The 24,118-nt window shown below is 38.9% G+C and overlaps 1 protein-coding gene across 5 annotated transcripts in view; it reads right to left on the reverse strand.

Annotated features, from left to right (window-relative positions):
* The window catches only part of DLG2 (discs large MAGUK scaffold protein 2), a 1,033,555-nt gene that overhangs the window by 179,842 nt on the left and 829,595 nt on the right, over window positions 1–24,118 (reverse strand). Inside the window, exon 1 of one of the 5 annotated variants that reach the window (XM_050713153.1) lies at window positions 9,830–9,871. The exons of the other annotated variants lie outside the window; for them this stretch is intronic. The gene's annotated coding sequence lies outside the window, so the exon portion shown is untranslated. Of the gene's footprint in view, window positions 1–9,829; window positions 9,872–24,118 lie in introns of those variants that run through there. 5 annotated transcript variants of the gene reach the window in all.

Consider the following 24,118-nt stretch of genomic DNA (forward strand, 5'->3'; position numbering starts at 1 on the left):
TGATTAGGAAGCATTCCAGGATTCAGAGTTCCTCTAACGGTTGTCCTTCAGCCCTTGCAAACACCTTCCTAATTCCCTGAGAAAGACAGCTCTTATTAAAGTTAACCAAGGCAAGCTTTGATTTGCCACCTTGCCTCCATCCAAGATCAATGCCCCTATGTGTAACCACCTGATAAATCTCTGCTGACCAGCTCAGAACTCACTCTCCCTAACTCAGCGTGCATGGAAGGAGCACAGGGTGTTTTCTGCAGCCCTGCTACTGTTATGGGCACAAGCACAGAAATGTAAAGAATCAGATACAAGTCACATCAAAATCACTTGCTCAGTACAAGAAGCATAGGTTTTCAGTGTTTTATACTCACCACCTGTCTTTGTGAACAGCTTATTGAACAACAATATTGAATTTCCAGCTTTGCTTTGGAAGAACAGATGAGAAATACAATGCAATCTGGAGCACAAAGATGTTATGATATCAGAGATATTGGAGATGGGTAATAGAGGCAACAAGAGTGATTTAGAAGTGTTCATTTTCTTTTTGCAAAAAAAATTACAGATGCTAGATAGTATAGCCTGTGTATGCGATAACCAAGCACGATCTTAATAACAGTCATTACAGCCAGATTCGAAAATGGAAAACAGAGGATAATACTTGACTAAACAATATGAAAGAAAATAGAGTAAATCCTATTGTGGAATCTTTCATATTATAAAATTTCTAAAGGGAACTAGATGGAAACCCTATGTGTGGGACACTGATATCTTCAGAGTGGAAATACACAGCAAATACATTATACAAATACAAAAACAAACACACCAATTTCAATGGTTGAAGGATGAACTACACAGGATGCTCATTCTGTTTTTCAAGCCCCCGAGCTTTTCCAGTTCCTGAGACTGTATCACAATGTCTCAGTAGAGCATTCCAACGCTGCAAAGAAACAGTACAGCCCTCCCAGCTCCCAGAGCTCATTCCCCCAGCAAATCCAGTTGCAGAGTACAATCCCAACTCTGAGTTTCCTTACAGCAGTACAGGAGCTTTCAGCCTTACCCTTCTCCATTTTCTCATGCTACTGTTCCTTCAGTGCTGCTGACTCAACTATTTTTGCATTAAATTTTTTTTGTTTTTAAGCTTTTTTGGGTTATATAACTTTTTTTTTTTTCTTTAACCGTGATCTTTTCACTTACCTGATGAATCAGTAATCTGAAGGGGTAATAAACCATGGTGCATGTAGGGGGAGCAATGGATAGGAGTAGCTGGGGAAACTCAAACCCCTTTTACCATCAAAAACACTGCCATGTGTAACTATCTCTGAATATACATTGTGAAATTACATTTTCTCTTCGACCTGCATCCTCCTCTAAGTAAAACAAACCAGCAGGATATATTAATTTTGGTTTTGAGCAGCCTGGGAATGCAAGATGGCACACACAAGAGAAGATGCAGACACCTGCCAGATGAAACACTAGGTGGGACTAAGGCAGCCCCTGAGCTGTGTAACGCTGCACAGAGATATGTCTGCATTAGTGAGTTTGCTCTGGCTACCTCAGGAACAAAGGAATTCATTAATGCACAGGAGTTTTATTGTCATGACTGTCAGTCCCTTCAGTTTTAGAATTTACAATTCCTATTCAGTTAAAATTTGGTGTGGCAAGAAGGAGGAGGCACAGGTGCTACACTACAAGTGAATCCCAGAACGATTCTGCTATTTACAGAGTATCTAAAAAGTGATGGAAGAGAAGAGGGTGGGATAACAAACATATAGTACAATACTGTAATCTGAATCAGTCAGGGACAGACCATTTAATGCAGTGTTTGCATTAACTAAACTAAGTATTTGTACTAGGAGAGTTGTGATGTTTTGTTACAAAAGAAGACTGGACAGCATGAGCTGTCTATGACCACTGAAAAGGACAATTCTGGGCTTACAGGAGGAGAATGACACAACAGCTGGATACAGATAGAAAGCAGAACATCTAGACAGCTGGACAGGTTGTAGTCTTTGCCTACCTAGTACATTTAATCTTCCGTTCTGTTCTTTTAACAACTAAAGACATTTTAATTGAGTATTAAGGAGGCTTAATAAGACATCCCAATACAGGGTACAACAGAATCAGTAGAACACAGCCACACCTAACTCAGGTTAATTAGACATCCTCTATAAAATGTTACTTTCAATTACAGAAATTGCTCTGCCTTTTCTCTCTTGTGCTTCTAGATTGATACCACAGACGATACTGGTCTACAGAATCCAGGTTTTCCACTGTTATGGTCAGACACAGACACAGACACAGACACAGATTTCTAGGTTGGAAGAGACCTCAAGATCATCGAGTCCAACCTCCGACCTAACACTAACTACTCCACTAAACCATATCACTAAGCTGTACATCTAAACGTCTTTTAAAGACCTCCAGGGATGGCGACTCCACCACCTCCCTGGGCAGCCCGTTCCAATGCTTAATAACCCTTTCGGTAAAGAAGTACTTCCTAACATCCAACCTAAAACTCCCCTGTCGCAACTTTCGCCCATTCCCCCTCGTCCTGTCACCAGGCACGTGGGAGAACAGACCAACCCCCACCTCACTACAGCTTCCTTTAAGGTAACTGTAGAGAGCGATAAGGTCGCCCCTGAGCCTCCTCTTTTCCAGGCTGAACAAGCCCAGCTCCCTCAGCCGCTCCTCGTAAGACTTGTTCTCCAGACCCCTCACCAGCTTGGTCACCCTTCTCTGGACTCGCTCGAGCACGTCCATGTCCTTCCTGTAGCGAGGGGCCCAAAACTGAACACAGTACTCGAGGTGTGGCCTCACCAGAGCCGAGTACAGGGGGACAATCACCTCCCTAGACCTGCTGGCCACACTGCTTCTTATACAGGCCAGGATGCTGTTGGCCTTCTTGGCCACCTGAGCACACTGCTGGCTCATATTCAGCCGACTATCAACCAATACTCCCAGGTCCTTCTCGGCCAGGCAGCTTTCCAGCCACTCATCTCCCAGCCTGTAGCTCTGCTTGGGGTTGTTGCGCCCCAGGTGCAGGACCCGGCACTTGGCCTTGTTGAACTTCATACAGTTGACCTCAGCCCATCGCTCCAGCCTATCCAGATCCTCCTGCAGAGCCTTCCTGCCCTCGAGCAGATCGACACACGCACTTAGCTTGGTGTCATCTGCAAACTTACTGAGGGTGCACTGGACGCCCTCATCCAGATCATCGATAAAGATATTAAAGAGGACCGGCCCCAGTACCGAGCCCTGGGGGACACCACTTGTGACCAGCCTCCAACCAGATTTGACTCCATTCACCACAACTCTCTGGGCCCGGCTATCCAGCCAGTTTCTAACCCAGCGAAGCGTACGCCAGTCCAAGCCCCGAGCAGCCAGTTTCTTGAGGAGAATGTTGTGGGGAACGGTGTCAAAAGCCTTACTGAGGTCAAGGTAAACCACATCCACAGCCCTTCCCTCATCCACCAAGCGCGTCACTTTGTCATAGAAGGAGATCAGGTTCGTCAAGCAGGACCTGCCTTTCATAAACCCATGCTGACTGGGCCTGATCGCCTGCTCGCCCTGCAAGTGCCGCGTGATGACCCTCAAGATAATCTGCTCCATGAGCTTTCCTGGCACTGAGGTCAAACTGACAGGCCTATAGTTACCCGGGTCTGCCCTCCGGCCCTTCTTATAGATGGGCGTCACATTGGCTAGCCGCCAGTCAACTGGGACCTCCCCCGATAGCCAGGACTGCCGATAAATGATGGAAAGCGGCTCGGCCAGCTCCTCCGCCAGTTCTTTCAGTACCCTCGGGTGCATCCCATCCGGCCCCATCGACTTGCGCACATCCAAGCTCCTTAGCAGGTCGCCAACCATTTCCTCATGAATAGCAAAGGCCACATCCTGCTCCCCATCCCCTTCCGCCAGCTCAGGGCACTGGGTATCCAGAGAACAACTGGTATTGCCGCTAAAGACTGAGGCAAAGGCGGCATTAAGCACCTCAGCCTTTTCTTCATCCTTAGTAACTAGGTTTCCCCTCGCATCCAGTAAAGGATGGAGATTCTCCTTAGTCCTCCGTTTCGCATTGATATATTTGTAAAAGGATTTTTTGTTGTCTTTAACGGCAGTAGCCAGGTTGAGCTCCAGATGAGCTTTGGCCTTTCTAATTTTCTCCCTGCACAGCCTCGCTACATCCTTGTAGTCCTCCTCAGCGGCCCGCCCTTTTTTCCAAAGATTATAAACCCTCTTTTTTCTGCTAAGCACAAGCCGCAACTCTCTGTTGAGCCAGGCCGGTCTTCTTCCACGCCGGCTCGTCTTTGGGCACGTGGGGACAGACCGCTCCTGTGCCGTTAAGATTTCCTTCTTGAGGAGCGCCCAGCCTTCCTGGACTCCTCTGCCCTTCAGAACCGCCTCCCAAGGGACTCGGCCAACCAGCGTCCTGAGCAGCTCAAAGTCAGCCCTCCGGAAGTCCAATACAGCAGTTTTACTGGTCCCCTTCCTGGCCTCACCAAGAATAGAGAACTTTACCATTTCATGGTCACTCTGTCCAAGACAGGTCATTCTCTTGCGTGCATATTCTCAGAAACTCATAAATTAAAGACACTAAAACACTCCATTCTCATACTGAAAAGAACTACAGAATCTTTTGTAATGGTTTTTATCTACTGCTTTTAAATTAGCCTGCAGAGAAATGTATTAATTTTCTTTTGTGCTCTTGTGCCTTTGCTGTCTTTGCAATATTCCCTAAAGAAAGCCCCAAGGTCTTTCCACATTCAGCATCCAAAAAAATTCCTTCATAAAGCCCTTTGAACAGCCAGCAAACTAAGTAGAAAAAGAAGATAAATGTCCACATATTATAAATAAGCTGCTGGCAAAAACAATTGTTAGGTTCATAGTTGGTTATCATAAATGATTAACTTTGTGAACTATTATCCACTTGAAAGCAACAAAGGAACGAGCTCTAATATCTTCTGCATAACGTGCTGGTACTTACTAGTGGGGATGCAGGTCCCATCCAAGATGACAGTATCTGTAGATCTTTTTATGTGAAACAGCAACTCTGAATTTGAACCACCCCTGACCCTTCTTTCATTCTTGCAGAGTTGAAAATAAATCAAACAAATATATAAAGAAAAAGCTTAAGCCACTTTTTCTTTCAAGGTGTTTTACAAATGCCTGCCATGTATTCCGTATTACCCTTCTTGCAGATGTCATTCTCTGTTTTCAAGAATTCCTCATGTGTTTTGAGAAAATTTTTAATTTATTTATTTTTTAATGCACCAAATATTTTGCTTGCTGAGATGAATATCAAATAACCTAAAATCTCTTCACAATTTACTTTCTTCTCTTTCTCATGTCCAGGCCCTTCATTCTTTCTGCTATACCTGTATATAACATGTTGACTTTGTATACAATTCAGAGGTTATCATATTCCCAACATCACCATCCAGCCATCTTGCTACTACTAAAACAAACTTTTCAATTCAGCCTAATCTCCATTTTGTGGATAATTCTTTTTAATTAAACAAAACATGGTCTGTAATTATCCTTTTCCTAATGTTACTTTGCCCTTTGTACCACTGAGTTTTTCTCCTCTTTCCCTTTTTCATTTATCATTCAGATAATTTTGCATGTTTCAAAAAAACAACAAAAAAAAGGATCCAAGATTTTAGCTGAGGAACTGTTCTCTCTCTATCTTTTCAAGAGTTTTCTATATTTTCAAAAATATATCTAATTGCTCTCATTTTTTAGATTTGTATGGATAAACTTTGTTTAGTTTTGGAGTTGAATAACCTTTTGCCAGTCTCTCGTTTCTTATTGATTCTGCTTGGATGCTAATTTCCTTCTCTTTTCACACATAAAATATGAAGATGGGGTTCCACTTTCTAGCTTCCACTAGAAGCTTTTCTAAGTGCTTGTTTTTATAATACACAATTTGATTTTTAAACCATATTTCCTTTCAAAATTTTCAGGTTTTTCCTTTCCACGTTGTTAAATTTATTATAACACACTTTCAGGATCCATCTCCACTCACCTTTCTTCAAATTATTTTATTTGCATTTAGCTCTGTACTTTTTCTACAAAGGTAGCATGCTGTATTGCTGCTATAGAAGAGTTGTATAATTCTGGAGTACTTGTTTAATCAAGAAAGAACTATTTATTTGAGTTTTCCTCCAATTACTTTCAAACTTTTATCGAAAGAGGACCTATTTTTCTAAAACATATCCTCTGAACTACAGTAACTATGCTCTGGACAACAGTAACAGGACACACATACTCATGAACTTGTATCTGGGGGTCATGAAATTCAGTCACAATTGTGCATTAGAATACTGAAAAAAATACTGAAATTTGAAATATTTGTTATGAGATTTTAGCTGCCTTTTTCTAGGTGTGATGAAACACCCTTTACTCTTCTAACTTAAGTGTTTTTTCTTGACAGGTTCCTCTGCTCTTCATGGTGAGGATATTGTGGAGGAGCTGTATTATGCCCCAGAGTACATAGTGGACAAATATTTAACATATATAACAATATAACATCTCCTTTGCACCTATCACTGTCTTTGGAAATGTGCCTGCCAAATCCCAATCACAAACTTGAGAACTTCTTTTAGGACTTCGGTGTACCCTGGAGACGTTTATTCTCTAGTAACATATCTATTATTTACTAGATTATGATATTATTTGTTTTAACCTTGATATGCATGATGTTAAAAAACAGTAAGAATTACTTTAATAGATTTAGGAGGATTATTTTTCTCCTTAAAAATGTCTACTGAGGAACGCTTCCACTCCCAAATATTGCCTAGTATAAGAAATTACCTCTTGTACTCCTCTTTTGAGTATCCATCCAAAATTTCAAGAGCATATACAACTAATACTTGCATTCGGAATATGTGAGAGGCCAAATATAATCAATGGGATTAAGACAAAAAACAAACAAACAAAACTTGCTTATTCATCTAAATAAGGATTTTGGCCATACACTTCCCTTATATTGTACAGCATTGTTTCCAGATAGGTTAGACAGAGAGCACAGAAACATGGAGCAAAACCAACTGAATATAAAGACAACATGTACAAGTTAATTAAGTTGTAGTGTCCCTGACAAAATAAAAATAAATTAGGAAAACACCACACAGAAATCAACATTTTATAGGAAATGTTCTGTTGAAAGCCTGGCTATAGTAAAGCATTTGAAATTCTGTATGGAAAAATATCTCCTATTTTAAATTGCAGTGGTAAGAAAATTACAGAGTTTCTCTCTGTCAGGAAAACTACTTTAAATTATTGATGGAATTATACAAGCACATTTCTTGTCACATGTATTTCATAATTTTAATTCCTTCAGTTCATTGGACATATCAAGAAAGGCAAAGAAATGTGCAGTGACAGAGAAGAAAACCAATGCATTTTCTGAGATTCTGACCAAAGTCCCAACTCATGCTTTCATTGCCTAGATAATCTTCTGAAGTCACATGGAATATTAGCATGAAAAAAGCTTTCATGCTCTAGGAACTGACGTAAAAATAACATATTGTTGCTAAGATTAGGCCTTAAAGAGATTTGTCTAGAGAGCATTTTGTGCAATTAGCTAGATGATAAATTATTAAGTCTAATGGAAACCTTTATTAAAAAGACTTCAAAATACCTTGATGAATCTTAGCAAAAAAAAATTGTCTGGCTATTTAGTTTCTAAAGAAAATGGAAACATTGTCTGTGTACAGAAAATGGCTGCTGGATCATTATTGTTTCTTCTTTACAGATATGGAATAAATACGGAAAAAAAAAAAGACAGCAATTGTCCAGTCTTCCAAGTTCTCTTTCTACCTTGCATATTATGTTAGGGTTCAGAAGATATATTCTGCAATGTCTTCAAAATTTTAACAGCCTTATTCTCTTTGTATCTCACACCCTAATGTTACATTCCACACACACACACACACAGTGGAGGGCATTGCCTTGTAATGAGAGTATGCAAGTCCCAGAAACAACAAAACTTGTCCAGATAGAATTGGGAAAAGATTTCCAGCAGGAATAAACAAACAAACAAACACACACTATAAAAACACTATTAAAAGACTCAGTGGCCTCTGCATACTAACTGAAAAACAAAATGACACCAAACAAGCATGCAGACATGGCCTGATGTTATATATATTACCTATATTGCTCTCTTATCTGATCCACACTGAAGACAAGATCTACAAGCCTACAGATCCTGTACACAGATGCAGCAAAGTGGATCCATGTTCCCCTCCTAAATTAAAACTCACACAAGACAAACAATACTCATGTTAAGAACTTCCCTACATTGAGGAGTGTTTCCTGTATTTTAAAACCTGCAAAGTAAAATATGTAGCTCTTCCCCAAATTCCTCTCCAATTTCTTGGCTCCTTGTCTTTACTGGTACATAGGATCAGGATCCTTTTCTTTCAAGAAGAGTCTTTATTCCATTCAACTAAACAAGGAAGTATGCACACAAGCACAGAACAAGATGACATAACATCTGTCGGCCATGACCTTGTATAACCTTCATAAGATTTTTCCTTTGTTTTCTGTTTGTATTATTTTTCATTTCCCCCTTCTTGATGAAAGCCATCTATATTCTAAACTCTATTCATTATCCATAATACAATATTATTTAAACATTTACCAGGTTGTTAAATATTATCCTTCTGTATAAACAACAGGAGATCTGTTGCAACTAAGTGTTCTTCAGCTCACTGTTGCAGTGCCTTTTTTACTCCATATAGACAGAGTACTTGTGGCAGAGTGATTTTGCCTCGGGTTAATGTCAGATACTGATTGTGACCAAAAGGTACTTACAAATTAAAGCCAGAGCACTCTCTCCCCTGTAATTCCTTAATTCCTTCTTCCAACAGAGCTACCATGCTATAATATCAATGAACTTTAAGTTTAGTCTAGTTAAAGAGGTTTCCTATAAATCCCTTGACCCTTCTATGCAGCTTTTTTTTTTTTTCATAGTGCGAGAAGAGAGCTGAGTGTCAATACCTCTTTCTAAGCCCTAATGCAAGGCAACAGTGAAAATCTTGTGTGCCTACAGGAAAAGTGGAGCTTCCTGAATGCATCTTGCACTGTTTTCCAGTTATTGGTGCTGTTCCTAAGGCTCTGAAAATTTTCAGAGGAGACAGCTGTTTGGGGAGTTGGACTCCTTGGGGAGCTAGTAATGAGATCTAATGACTTTTGCTTCTAAATTGCTTCTGTTGACTTAGTTGAAGTTTTAGTATCATCTCGACAGTAGAGTTAACAGGCCCACCTCCAATCCACCATCATCACTTGCCTCTGTTTCTGCAGCGTCACAGAGACCGGTGAGTCAGTGCAGCATTCCCTTCTTAGGGCTCCTCTGCCCCAAGAAGCACTCTGGCTGCCAAAATAGCAGGTACCTCCATCCCACTGTTGCACCCCACTGCTGTGATGCATCCACCGTCTGCCCTAGATGAGCTGTCACTTGGACTTGGACTAGTCAGATGCTCCCTATGGGATGCAGTAGCCTCCCTCTGCTGATATTAGCTGTGCACACTTAGAGTTCAGTTACGTGAACTCTGAATCAATTGCATAGATCACATGTAGATTTTTAAAAGCAGAATCACTACGCTAACCTTCAGAATTAGTTTAAAAAAAAAAAAAAGAGATTTTTACTTTATAAAATCTCCCTACTGCAGAATAAAAAACCCTCCCTGCTCCTGCCAATTTCCTTGTTCCTTCCTGATAAACAAACACGTCCCAAGATAACAGCCTAACAAAACATCTATGTAGGCAGGCAGCACAACCCCTCTGAGAATGGCTTATTTCCCCAAAGAGTCAGATCATAAATAAGGTGATTTACCACATTTCTGGCTGCTGCTGCACTGGCTCCTTGGGGCTGGACAACACTAGAGAACCTGATCTTGGGTGAGTAAAGGAGTGAGTCAACCCTGTTGCAGAGGGAAGGAGTGGTACCATGCTCCTCGTGACGCAGAGGGATGGAGTTTGGCAAGAGGTCAGACATTTCTACTCCCTCCATCCCACAGACACACCACAGTTGAAAAGACAAATGCTTTCATCGTGCAGTTACTGCTCTGAAAATTGATTTGATTATGACATTGTGCCTTGCAAGGAGAGTGCTGCCCACCTGATGCTAATCCATAGAAAGGAAAAGTCTGTGGGTTTTGAAAAAAAAAAAAAGCAGAAGAAAATTCAAAGGATTTATGTGGTTGAGCAGAAATGCAATCTTGTTTGTTGAAGAGAAAAATTTGGCTCCTCTCAGGAGAGAATCAAACCACATATCTTCTCTCCAAAATAATTTTTGCATTTGTGAGACCTTCAGAAGAATGAAATAAGCATCAGTGGAGGCTACAAAATGAGACACAGCACTGTTGCACTACAGAACATCAGCAACAAGAAGAAGAGAACTGAATGAGATCTAGAAGCAGGTAGTGCAGTCGTTTAAAACTGACACGGAACCCAACTTGAACCCTCATTCATTTGCTGCCTTTTACTTCTTAGACTTTTTATTATTTCTTCTGTCTAGGCCCTGTTCTCTAAGCTGTAAAAGACAAAAATACACAGCACAGAATTTCTGTGTTGAAGCCAGACTTGTGGCCCACAGCAGCAGAAAGCCCATGCTGGAAAAGCAGTGACTAATAACACTTGTGAGACATGTTGTGTCAACACATGTGACAGATGCCAATCAGGAGAACTCCAGCTGAACCTCAGCTACAAATTTAAGACCAGAAAAATCCTGGAGGAGGGTTGAAGACAATAGCATCTTTTCACAGAGATCAGTTTGCACTGTTTGCACCTGCTAAGCTCACAAGACTAAATCTGCCTCCAGGCACGTGCCATGTGGATCAGACAACTTGAACACTGGGCAAATGCTCAGTCACTGTGCAATTTGAACAAAGGCCATCTTTATTGTGAAATATTTGTTTTAAGAGCTATTTGTTTTTCAGTGCACAGTGGGTACAACAACCTGTGACTCATTACAGCCAACCCATGCTGCCGCATGTTGCCCTGGCTTTGCTCATCGTTCTTTCATCTTTGGCAGCATACCTAGACACAAGGCTGCAAGATCCTAGGGGTTGGGATGGCCCTACATAATTTGTTTATACAGTGCTGAGCCAAATTTTGGCTCAACAGGCAATGCAGCATTTAAACCATGCCATTAAATGGTTATAGTGGTATGTAGGGAAAGCATTTAGGAAATTGTCAGTAATGGAGATGTATTTTATTTAAAAAAGGGGCAAGCTCCAGATGGAGGAGGTGGTCAGAATCAGCTACAGCGTCTGTTAAATTCAAATTCAGCTTGAATTAAATAGGCCTTCAGTACACCTTTGAGGTGGTATGTTCAGAAATGAAACTAATGTCATTCCATTTGTCAGGGAGAAAAGCCAGTCATGTGCTGGGGCCAGAGACCTTGGGCACAAACAGAGAAGTGCTGGAAGGGGTAGTTCAGCCAGTCCATCCTTTTGCCAATGCAGCTCTCTTTTGAATGACTGGCTCTTCAAGTGTTCAGAAGAAATTCAGGTTTGCATGGCATTAGGAAGCCCTTTGGAAACATATGCAGTCTGTTGGGTTACATCTTAACAGAAGAACCAATAGACAGAGCAGGGGAAAGGCGTTAAGCTATAAAACAGCTGGTGAATCACAAACATATGGGAAGGACTGCTCCAAAGCAGGAGAGAATGAAAAGAAATTGAAGCAGAGATTTTTTGAATAGGAGGCAGAGAGAACAGAGCAGAAGAGAGGTGAAAGAAGTCTATGACTGAGCAGGAGCTGAGGCACAGAGATTACATACACCACATGCATTCCCTGAGACTAGAGGTCCAGAAATAATGTAGGATATAAATTCCAGTGCCTTGGGCAGAAGGGCTCTCCATTAGCACCCAGTGCAGCACACGTTCTTTCTCACTGCACTGGAGAGACCAGGAACTGCTGAGCTCTGCCCTGCCTATATACAATTGTACACTGTGCCAGGATAGAGAGGTTTGCACACTCAGACACATCCTCTCCACCCTAAGAAAAACTGAAGTTCGGAGGCAAAATTATCTCAAATTGGAACTGAAACTAAGTTACAAAAATTAAACCCTCCACTTTTTCCAGTGTTAGCCTTGATCCTGTAACTGCTGAAGCCACTTGAATTGTATGGTCTGCAGGAACAGATTACCCTGAGCAGAGAGAGTCTGAGAATAAGGGAATTGGGAGCTCTAAGCTCTGACTCCACATGTAACAGCAATATTCCTAATTTCCAGTTGCCTTCACAGAGTTTTCAAAAAGCTAATTCTGTGCAGTTGACATTTTCTAATAAAAAGTACTCCCCTGAAAAGTTATCAACCAGTCTCTACTTTCTCATTAGAAGTAATAATAAAAAGGCAAAACAGAACACTCTATGTGTGGACTATGGGGAAAACAAATAAATGAAGAGTAATGGAGAATTTGAACTAGTTAGACATAAGGATAGAGACAATAAACAGAAACAATACATCAAGGAAGATATTTGAAAGCATAACACAAGATTGCATATTTACACAAAAAATTGCAAAGGATCACTAGACAGAAACTAGCTTTTGTTTAGACTATAGCATAGAACAGAGGTTGTGAATTGAAATGAAGAAGTAAAACTAGGTGTGAATAAAGAACTTTCCATAAATGTTTGGTCAGGTATTTACCAAGGGGTTTAAATGATTGCAATGAGTCTCAGCACAAACGGAATAAAATAGAACATTTTAGAAGTAATTCCCGGAAGTATAAAACAGAACCTGAACAGAACTACAAAAGCAGTAGTACAAGCCACAGAACAAGCAAATGAATTTAATGTCGAGCAAAAGTTTTGGATACCCAGGGTGTAGTTATACCTGAGCAAGAACTGTAAAGGCCACTGGTGTGTCTCATATCTGGTCTCTGCTCAGAAACGGACTGAAGATATTTTTGATCAATGCTGTCAGATTCTTGCATTTCTGCCATTTTCTTTCAATTCCCCTCTCAGTTAAACACAGAAAAATCAAGCCTACTTTAACAATACTGAATTAATGGCAGCTTTATCTCAAGAATGAGCAGAGAAGAGCTGTAGTATTTATATAAGGTCCATTTAAAGAACTTAGATGATTTATTCCTGAGGAAAAAATTGTTCATATTTAAATAACAAAAGATATCAAGATACCAATAAAATAAAAAGATACCAATAAAATAAATACTACACTAAAGACATACTATTAATCCATCATTTTTCAAATCAGTATAAATCAGGATATAATATTAAAGAGAAGGAAATGAAAACTGGAGGGGGAAGAGGTAGAAAATAAAGGCAAGACCAGCCATACGACATCTAGAAAGAAAGTTCTTATGATGCGATATTGATCTCATCTTGATAAACAGTAATAAATTCATTTTCAAAGTAATCTGTAAGCTAATATTGGTAGAAAAAAAACAGAAGTTATACATAGAATGCCAATTTAATATGCTTTGAATTTAAATTGTTTTATAAAATGATGAAACTAAATCTGCTAGAAATACAAGCAAATAAATATCCACTGTAGCATCTACAACCCAAACAATAGCAAATGTTGGTAAAAGGATGAGAAACAGACAGTGAATTAGTCAGCTTCTGGTCAATAAGTAAAATGATTATTCTGTACTCTTTGCTTACTTTGGCTAAAAGGAATCACACTGGGAAAATTAATTGGATTTTGTAAAGAACCATGGTTTGAAAAAGATCAAAGTGTTCTTTAGAATAAAAGTTATTTTTTAGGTCATGATTCTGTGGTTGCTTCTTAAATGTGAGGCACTCCAAGAAGCAATTGTTTTAAAAAAAACAGTATGTCAGTGATTGAATAGAAACCTGAAAATAGCAAAAACAAATTAGTGACAGAGGGGTACATAATGAGAACAGAGACCAAAAGAAACGGATGTAAGATTCAAAAACCAAAACCAAAAAAACATAGAAGGCAGCATTTTGACCATGCCTGGTTTTCATTTTTGTTGTAGCCCTCCCCATCCATCCCCGTCCATGAGATAAATATTGATTTAAATCTCAAAATCAGAACTGGAATCATAAACAATGCTTTCATTCTGTTATTAGGTAAAGATTATAGCCAGAGTAAGGCGTACAACCCCAACTAAACAGTCCAGCTGCTGCCACTAAAATGACTCATGCAAGTCAGTGTCTGTAGGAAAGGACCCTGTGGCTATATCTACCCTAGATACTGGGCCAGGGTCTATTTTCTGGCTTCTAGACCAACTGAAGGATATCCATAAGTCTAAAATCGGTTGGCTGTGCTTAAAGGGTTGAATGGCAAAGGCATGTGGTTTGGGTTAATGCCTAAACCATGGCCAACATTTGTTTGCAAAGGCAGCACTTTGCCCAAGAAAAAAAGCGTGTCAAGAACCGTGATGATAGTATAAGACTTAGTGTAATGCTGTGTATTTTTACCAGTACAGATGCAGTTAGGACTGTAGTCATGCAGAATTAGTGTTAATGCCAAAAAAAAAAAAAAAAAATCTACCTGGATATTTGGAAAACTGCAACACAGAAAATACATTTTACTACTTAAAACATGTGCGGAACTGGCTCTTCATTAGAGGCTTCACTCTTGAATTTACAGTGGTGTCTTACTACAACACCACAAGAAAGTAGTTTGCTTGTCAAAACTTCATTGAACCCATGAAGGTGTTAAAGCAACCAAACATGGTTAACTGCCACCATGAACCACAGTCGTGTAGAGCTTGATCCTGCGAGGACCTGAGAGCTTGTTGGCATGTGTCCTCACATCCTCACTTACATTCAGGACTTGGACTTGCAGCCGCTCCTTTCTAAGAAATCTCTCTGGACGTCAAGGGGTGAAAGCTTTGCTGGAGCAATGTAGTTCTGGGTAGGGATCTAGAAGCAGCTGTTGACAATTAAGCACAGATCTGCAGCTAACAAAAGCTACTCCATTTATGCTGTCTTCCCTAGGAGACAGATTAATTAGACTCAAAAAAGATTATTTTCTGGAGCATAGAAAAGAGAAAAAAAAAAGATCCTAATTTAACACGAATTACATTAACTGACAAAATGACATACTTGTTTGTCTTGCTTTGTCCCTACATTGTCATAATTAATGTTGATTTCAGAAAAACTTGCTCTTTCCTTGATCATGTATGTTGTAGAAAAACACACAAGCACATACTTACTACGTAGTACACTTATATTTACATACACACACATAGAGCTATTGGAAATTCTGAAAGAGAAAAGAAAACCATGGCTGTAGATGGGAATTCACTGTCACAGAAACTCCTTGCAACAAAGAGAAAAAAAAAGTGGTTTTGAAGTTAGCTTAAAATTCCTCTAAAGTTCCTCTCTACAGCTTAATGTGGTTTGCCATATTCACAATGCCATTCAAGAGACACGAAGTACAGATGTCTTTTTAAAGGCTGACCATCGTCACAGCTCTCCTATAGAATATCTCTCTTATGATATACTGGTCATACTTGTGCAAAAGATAAAATGACACCAATTACTTCTGGTCAAAAGATTATACCAGAACGTTGTGAAATCTAACGATCCAATGACAAAGCAATAAACTGTATTCTTTAACAAAAGATTTCTCATAAGGCCCAGAGGATTAAGTGTTTATAATGCAGATTTCAGAAATGGTTGTTTATTCTTCTTGCTTAGCTTATTCCTGCAGTATAGAGCAAGACAAATGCCAAAGACTGAATGTACAGCAGGATAGTCTTTTTGCATTAACCAATGCAATGAAGTTAGTTAAATCATAACAACCTAATCTGACTGTTTTGGAGAAACCTGTTCAGAAATGTGAGTAATTTTAAGAAATAACATACTTTGGTCGACACATATGCCCATCATTATGGATGAAGTTACACAGTGGATGAATCTCACAGTGTGTCAGATTGATTTATATCTTTTCAGCAGCATTTTCAGTTGTCAAAACAACCTGTAGGAAAGGTTTTTTTCCTTTTGCTAAGCTTCTAAATCATTTTCTCTGGAATCACTGAAAATTTCTGCCCATCTCTTCAGAGTTTTATCTCAGTTAAATGTCTTGGATAGTCAGACTAATATTTGAAGGGAAAAATATAAAGGGTATAATCTGAAACATGCTCAAACTGAAAATGTCTGTGCTTTTGAATAGTAAAAGAAATGACCCACAATCAAAATGAGCCTACTGGTGAACCTGAAAGAATCAGAATAAAATTGTTGACTTCATTATTTCCAAACCAACCCTAAATGAAATAATTTTTATCTCTATATATTTTTTTCTTTTTCTTGTATATATTAACACATCATATTTTTTTCATTTGCTTTTCATTACCATCCTATTGTTAAAAGCTGTATTTTAATTATTTGGACAAACTAATTCAGATATAGTACAAACAACAGATAAAACTTTTTGTTCTACAGAGCTCTTGTATATATACTTTGACATATGTGAAGTAATAGTTTTGCATTTTTCTTATCTGGCTCCTGTTGATTGCTAACACTGTAGGCTTTACAATTCCATAATACAATGAGTAGAAACACCAGTTTTAAACTTCACTCAATATTCATTATTGTGCAGTAAAAATTCACATGCAGGAGAGGAATAAGTGTGAATGCATTTAATGTGTTACCAATAATTTTAGATTATTTAAGATGAAAAGCTAGATTTAATTTCACTTATTAAAAGCCTAAACAATTATTGAACATTATGTATTATTATTATTCATTGTTCAACATATGCTGCAAATATATTCATGCTTTAAAATACCTTCCTGACCAAAAACATGATAAGCAATGAATCAGAACAGCACCATCAAAATCTCACAGTATTATCTTCGAACTGCAGCTCAAAGAAGCGATCAGTACATCAGCTCTCTACAAGGACAAGATATAAGGTTGGAGTTAATGCTAGCAATGACACTGGAATGGGGTTATATCAGGTTAACGTAACTCATGTTTGCATTTGTTAACTCATTTTAAATGTGTTCCCTTCACTGTTATTATCAAACTCAAATATGAGCCATGACTGTAAAATGTTTATAAGCTGCAATGAAAATCTTTACAATTTTGATTTGAAAGATCCAATGTTTTCATAGCATTAAAAAAAGACATTGCATCAGAGTTTATAGGAAAAAGACAGTAAAAAGCAGACCGCGAGACAGGGGATCAAAACTGGGAAAGTGTGTGCGTGCATCTCACATTCAGTCACGCCACACTTCCAGCATGCCGGTTTCTGTGGACATTGTGGAAGACTGTCATTTACTTGAAGAAATTTAGTTGGGAGATATTTTTCATGCACTCTTTCAGCATGTCACATTTGTCACTGTGTGACATTCCTGAGGCCTTGAAATCCTCTGTCACCCTATGGCCTCAACAAAAGCAATCGTGTCCCTCCAGATGACTGCTTTAAAGCAGCAGCCATGTGTGTGTGGTGAGCCTGGGCCTCCCCCCTCTGCACTCCTCTTTTTAGTGCACCAGACCTCACTGCACACCCCCACAAGTGGGGGCTCCATCTCAACATTAATAATAACTGCAGTTAGGGCTCCAGACAGTCATCTGGATACTTCACTTGGTATCTAGAGGACTCTCCTACCTCAGCTTGGCCTAGAACAACCTGTCAAGAGATGTTCAGACAGGTCCCTCATACTTTCTTTCAGGGATCTCCTAACACTTACAAGGATCAATTGGGAAATACCTGTGCACTGTTTTCACCATTCTTCTTCTAATCCTTATCTTTTCACTGTGTTACATGCAGGAAAACCTGATGTAGGTGGGCTCCCACCTTGTCATGTTGCCAAAGTTACCTTACTGCTGCCTTTGGATATTTGGCTGTCTTTATCTATTCGGTACTTTCACCAGCTCTCAGAGACACTCCAACTCTTTTTACTCTGTTTTAAGAATGCTTTACTGATGTCTGTAACTGGGCCTTCTAGGACCTATAGCAGAACAAATACGACATGCTAAATTCATTAAAATACTGCCCCATTGATGAGAGCTACACAAGCCCCAACAACCTTTATCAGAGACATGAAGAAGCAAATCTCCACAGCCAGTAAAAATACAAAGAATACTCTAGAAATTCATCTCACTATTTAATATCTAAATTTCTTACACAAAAGGCATTTGAGGACTTCTTGAATACCATTAAATAATTATTCCCAGACAAAAACTGCATCAAGAGATACAATTGAACATACATAATAATTTAAGGTAAAACACATTACAGGGATATATATTTAGCCCCAAGCAAGATTTACAAAACTAGGAAGTTTACAGATCTGGTTATACCAAAAAGAAAACCACGGCTTTTCAAGAGTTGGAAATGTGAAAACTGCTGCCTCCAAACAGAAATGATGGCCACTGTGAAAAAGGAGGCAGCATGCCTTTGGCATCAGATCTATTGAAAACATTGCATCCATTTTCTAAAAAGGAAAATTCATTGCGGAACTCTTTGCACAAAAATATCATATGGCAACCTCTATTAAAGAAGGCACTCAACAAATCTGACTTCAAGTACTAAAAAATTTAAGAGACCTGTTAATAAAGCTGTTTTATAAGCATGTTTACTTGTAAATTTTCCAAAAAATAGTTTATAAAGTAAGTTATGTCACTTTGAATAATACATTCCGGTCTTGATATACAACCAAAATCCCAGCTTTTGGCATTAAAAGCCAACTCACTATAGAACCATTAGTCGTGCTTCTAGACTTCATTCATTTCTGCCTGGAAAGCACATGGACTACCCTATCATGTAAGCTAAGAGACTTAGGACCCCAAGTCAAATCAAATAAAAAGACTTAGGGCTATGGTATCTTTCTGAAGTCATAGAGGGATTTTTGAAAATTGCACATAATTAACTGAATGCAAGAAAATAATCAAAACCCTTAAAATAATAAATTATTCTTATACTTAATGCAAGATTCCTGTCCCAAAATACATTACTAACCATTATGCTCACAACCATTAGTTACGCCCGAACACAAAATTAGCTCACTTAGGCAGTGCATACTAAAGCTTGTATAATAGCTTGGTTCCCCAGCAGATCTCAAAGCACTTTACAAATGAAAATGGACTGATATGACAATTGTTGGACATGCATAGCTTCCACTGAAGTCACAAAATGCATCTCAAGGTTAAGCCATAGTTAAAGAGCCTGTTTTTGCACGTTACTCACTAAAACTCTCCCTGTCTTCAAGACCCAGTAAACTAAGCAGGGATGCTTTGGTGAATGGGAAGTGCTGAACAGGGCTCTCATGGAATTTCACAACGTTCTTATTATCATGCTCCATTACTCCTTGCTACATCACACCTCATTTTACAAACAACACCATATAAAGGATCAAAGCAGTCTGCAATACCATAACAGTAGAAGAACCTAGAGGGAAAAAAAAAAAAGGCAAAAAAAAAGTTGATAAGCAATGCAAATGTAAGTGGTGGAGTTAAGAAGAACCCACGATGCCTGGTTGTCAATCTTATGCTTTAACCTCGAGGTCAAGAAGCCCTCTTCTGCTGTCATTGCCACAACAGACCATGAACTGAGAGTGAAAATCTGTGGGGAAACAAGGAAAATATGAGAAAGCACCTCTTTGGGCTTGGAAAAGAGAAAAAAAAAAAATCACAGATCTCTTGTTTCTGATAACCTTATTGCAAGACTGGGGACCAGTGTCTTGTATGTATATGCAAAGCCAGTTCAAGACTCTTTTGAAATGCAGGCAAAAATGATCTTTCCTGCCCCAGGAATAAAAGGCCAGGCTACTTCTGCAAGGAAAAGGAGGGGAACAGAGAGAAGGGGCTGAGCTGGGATGGAGAGGAAAGGAAGAGCCTCAGAGAGCGAGGCTCACCCCTCTTCTGCCAAAGAGGTGAGGGACACCCTGATCCCTCCTGCAAAGCTGGAGGCAGCCACCCACACAGCTTTTCAAAGCTCTGGCACAGGCAAAACAAGCAGATGGGATTATTTTACCACCCTTTCAGTCTGTAGCCCTAGCCGGCTGCCTGCTCTTTCTATGCTTTAAACCCACCTTGCTTACACAGCCCAGTGTAAAATTTTTCATTCATGTAAGTGTTTAGCTTCAGCTAGCTTTGCAAATGGTTATGCTATTATTTTCCCTGAAAATAGCTACAGAAAATTGAAAGTTGCATTCTTTCCTATGCATGCATTGGAATCCAGGAAATTAAACAATCTAAATCTTACTTTCTTTCCAAATAAATTTACTCCTCCCTCCTTTTTTTTAACATTATCCACCATTTTCTTGGTGCTCCCCATTAATTATTCAGAAGTTTTATAGCTTTCTTTGAATTCATACTAGGTTTTCCAGCCATTATATTTTTAATTTCACAGACAAGATTTTTAATACATTGCCTACTGCTGTCATAAATCACTTAATGTGTTAGAAAGCAGATTGCTCAGTAATTGCCATTTTATTTACCATACTGATGCAAGCAATTTAAACATGATTGAGTTTTCAAACTTAGAAACAACTTAAAGAGAAAGGAAAGAATGCAGTATAAGTGTAAACAGCAATCAGTAGTCATTGTTTTCACTTGCATTACAATTAATGTTTTTTGTTCTTTTTTTTTTTTTTTAAACATACTAAGACAACTTTATCTACCACTTGTGACTCAGTCTGCTGTTAAGATTCCAGTATCAACTACCCTTCTCAGCTCATTGTTCTCCAGATCTAGAAGGAAATAATACACCCTCCCATGGATGTGGTAAGAGGAGCTGACAAAAACGTGTTTTATCATTCACTAAACCAGAAGCAGATTGAGAGATTTCAAAGGCAAAAGCACTCCTAAGGAGAAGACCAGGGATTTATGGTAGACTATCACAGAAAATCTCCCTAAGAGAAAATGCAATACTCTTCTTTATTATTTTTTTTCACGGCATTTAAAACTCTCTCATAAGAGCCAGAACAATTATACTAGTGGTAAATATTGACTTTTCTGGTAGATTTTATTACTCTATTACCACAAGATCTATTCTTAACACACACAATACAGTATCACATCTGGACCTGTATTCACACAGAAGACAAATATCAACCATTCTGTTACTGCTTTGGGCCCACATTTGGACAGCCTAAAGCTTCCGTGTTTAGCCTTTCCTATTGGGTGTCTTGGCATCTTCAAAGAGATAGTATCAAACAACATTTGGCACATTGGTAGGCACATTGGCAGGCACATTAGCTTTAAGCCGTCTGAATCTGGGCTTTTAACACAGCATCCCAGTGAAGTGAATGTCGTATGACATTCAGTGCAGAAAGATGCTAGTAGCAATTTTCACTCCGACAACAATTTAGTAACATCAAAGAAGCCACTACCTTTATCTTTTGTAACATGGAAGAGAGTATATAAACATAAACAAATGATATATGCATATTTTATCTATAAATGATTCTTTTATTTTTTAACCTTATGGTAAAGCCTAATACCTGTGATATTGTTTACCTTTGCAGCAGCCTTAAGTTTTCACATGCCTCTCTAAACACATATGGACTTCTTTTGAAATACAAAGAAAGATCTCCAAGAGGAGCACATCCGGAAAGGAAATGTAAATTAAAGAGCATAAATTCAAATTGTTTCATGACAGCAGTAATCTGCACACCGTTTTCAAAATAGGTAGTTTACCAGAACTGGTGTCTCTCTTACTCCTCCTAAGATGTTTAATTTCAGCCCTCAACCCCAAATATTCTCATTTGGAACATAGTCCTGTTGTGCTTCTGCAATTGTACTCAGGGCAAGGGAATGAGGCATCTTGTAAGCTCCTGTCTACAGGAGATCCTGGGAGAAGCGATCACAATTCCAGGAAGAGAAAGTGTGAAGATGAGGTACCCACACTGTACCAAAAGATACCACAAAAACACTTTCAAATGGAAACTCTTTGGGCTTTTTCTGAATTCCTACAATTTAGAAGTGAGAAGTTTCATTTGGCAGATGAAGATTTCCATAGAAGCCAACTGGATTTGTGTGAAAGTCCATTTAGTAAAACTCCATAAATTCCTATTAAGAACTGATTTAAACAGAAAACTGTTAATTGTTCACTCACTTCTAATTGCTTAGGAAACAGCTTTGGAGGTAAAGCCCAGGCTCCAGACAGGCCTGTCCCTATCCAGCCCTCTAGCCCAGAACTGATGATGCAGTCACTTTGCTTCATTCATAGTACTGTGAAGTCATTTCATACAGTTATTACATATTTGATGCAATTTTATAGTTTTTGGTTGAAACAAAATAGTTATGGGGACAAGACAGAATAAAGCTGTTGGTGTCCTCACAATCCTCAACATTTTTCTTTGCAGCAGTTATCGCCATCACGATGAAGATACTTCCTCTCTATTTAGGTTGTTATACGACAATGCTAAATGTATGCAGCTTGTGAGTAATGAAATTAATTTACAAACTCTTTATTCCAGTGCAGGGTGACAGCTTACAGTGAAACTCCATACAGTTCCTGTATAATAATCGGCACTTGCATTGCTCTCTACACTTTCAAAACACAATTATTGGCTAACTCATAATACTCTTTTCTGATCCTTAAGGATGGCTGCATTGGTTGACAAAGTAATCAGAGGAGAGCTATGCAAAGTCAACCAAAGAGTCAGTACCCACTGACTGTCAGAACTCCACTGTTTTGTCCAATGCTGTTCATTACACTTTAATTCTGCATTTTTGTAACCGTAGGCTGCATAATTTTACATTTTTGCTAAATCCAACCCAAGAATGATAAGAATGAATTCTCTTCTGGAAGTAAATACTGAGATAGGCTTACAAACAGCTGGGAAATATTACTAGCATCCCAAGAAGATACTTTACACTGAGTTGTTTTCCACTATAAAGGAGCTGGATTTCTAAGATAGGTGCTAATTTCATAGCATCTAGCACACATGCAGAGCATATTATTCCCAGAAAAAAAGTAATGCAGTTACACTATTCTTGGGACAGAAGCTAGACTGTCTATATGTTACCCACAAAGCCATAAAGGCAGATCACTCTTAATCAAATCTAGCTTAGATAATTAAAACCATTTGAACAGCTTCTGATACAGGTGGTGGGGTTCTTCACACAAAATTTTGCACACACAAACACATGTACATGTAACATAGTGGAGGTTTAAAAAAAAAAAGAAAAAACAACAAAACAACAGCACAACATTGAAAGCCATCACAGGAAAAAAAAAAAAGAAAGCCTTATAGGCACAACTGAAGTGCCCAGCTATACAACAAATTGTCATCACTCGCTTCACAAATGACATCATAGAAAGGTTAGTGTGCCAAGTTCTTATAACTTGGTACTCTGTACACCCTTTCACACTTAGTTCCTATTACCACATGCATGTCTCCATAATTTAGGGGATAGCTAACAAAAGCCCTACTCAGGGATACTTTTCAGACCCATGTTTGTAGAGTTTTTATGTTGATGCAAGAACTTTTGCAAAAGCAAACAAGGAAAATTAGTCTCAGTCATCTCCTCTGCATGCTCCCACATGATCTCTCCCTTCTTGGTAAAAGAAGGAAGACTCAGGTGTGCCACTGCAAATGCAGGAGGACTCCATAATGTGCCTAAGCACTATATAGATACACATAGAAACGTGTTGCATGTCACCTTAACAGAGTGACAAAGATTTTATCAAGGTTTATGGAGTTTGGTTGGGGATGGATCCCACCATCCACAAGGCAAGCCCTGCCCTGACCCACATACATAGTTTAGCACCATGTAAGGATATCCTGAGTGCTGAGTGGCAACATTTGCTAAAGCAGCTGATGAGTTTGACAACTTCAATGTTCGGGGCCAGATTTAGACAAACATAATGATCAAGATTTACTGAAAAGCAAAAACAACAAAAAGCCTGTGCTGATTCTCTCCAAGATAATGAAAAATTCTTAAGCACCAAGCAGCACCAATCATCAATTAAACTCAACATTTACAAATGTTGTTTGAAGGTTGTAAAGTCTGAATTTTCTATGTAATTCTGAGCTATGCTATGTAAACCATTCTAAAACAAACATGCAGTATGTTGGAACCACTAAAAATGATAATTATTACTGGGGGTAGACACACATGTTTTCCTCGCAAACTCCAACAGGAGTTAGAAGTCACCAAACAGTACTTCAGGGTGTCCAATAACAAACCTTTCAGAACAGGTGACTAATGCCAGATTTCTAA

This window comes from Cygnus atratus, chromosome 1 (genome assembly GCF_013377495.2).
Source record: "Cygnus atratus isolate AKBS03 ecotype Queensland, Australia chromosome 1, CAtr_DNAZoo_HiC_assembly, whole genome shotgun sequence".
Taxonomy (NCBI): domain Eukaryota; kingdom Metazoa; phylum Chordata; class Aves; order Anseriformes; family Anatidae; genus Cygnus; species Cygnus atratus.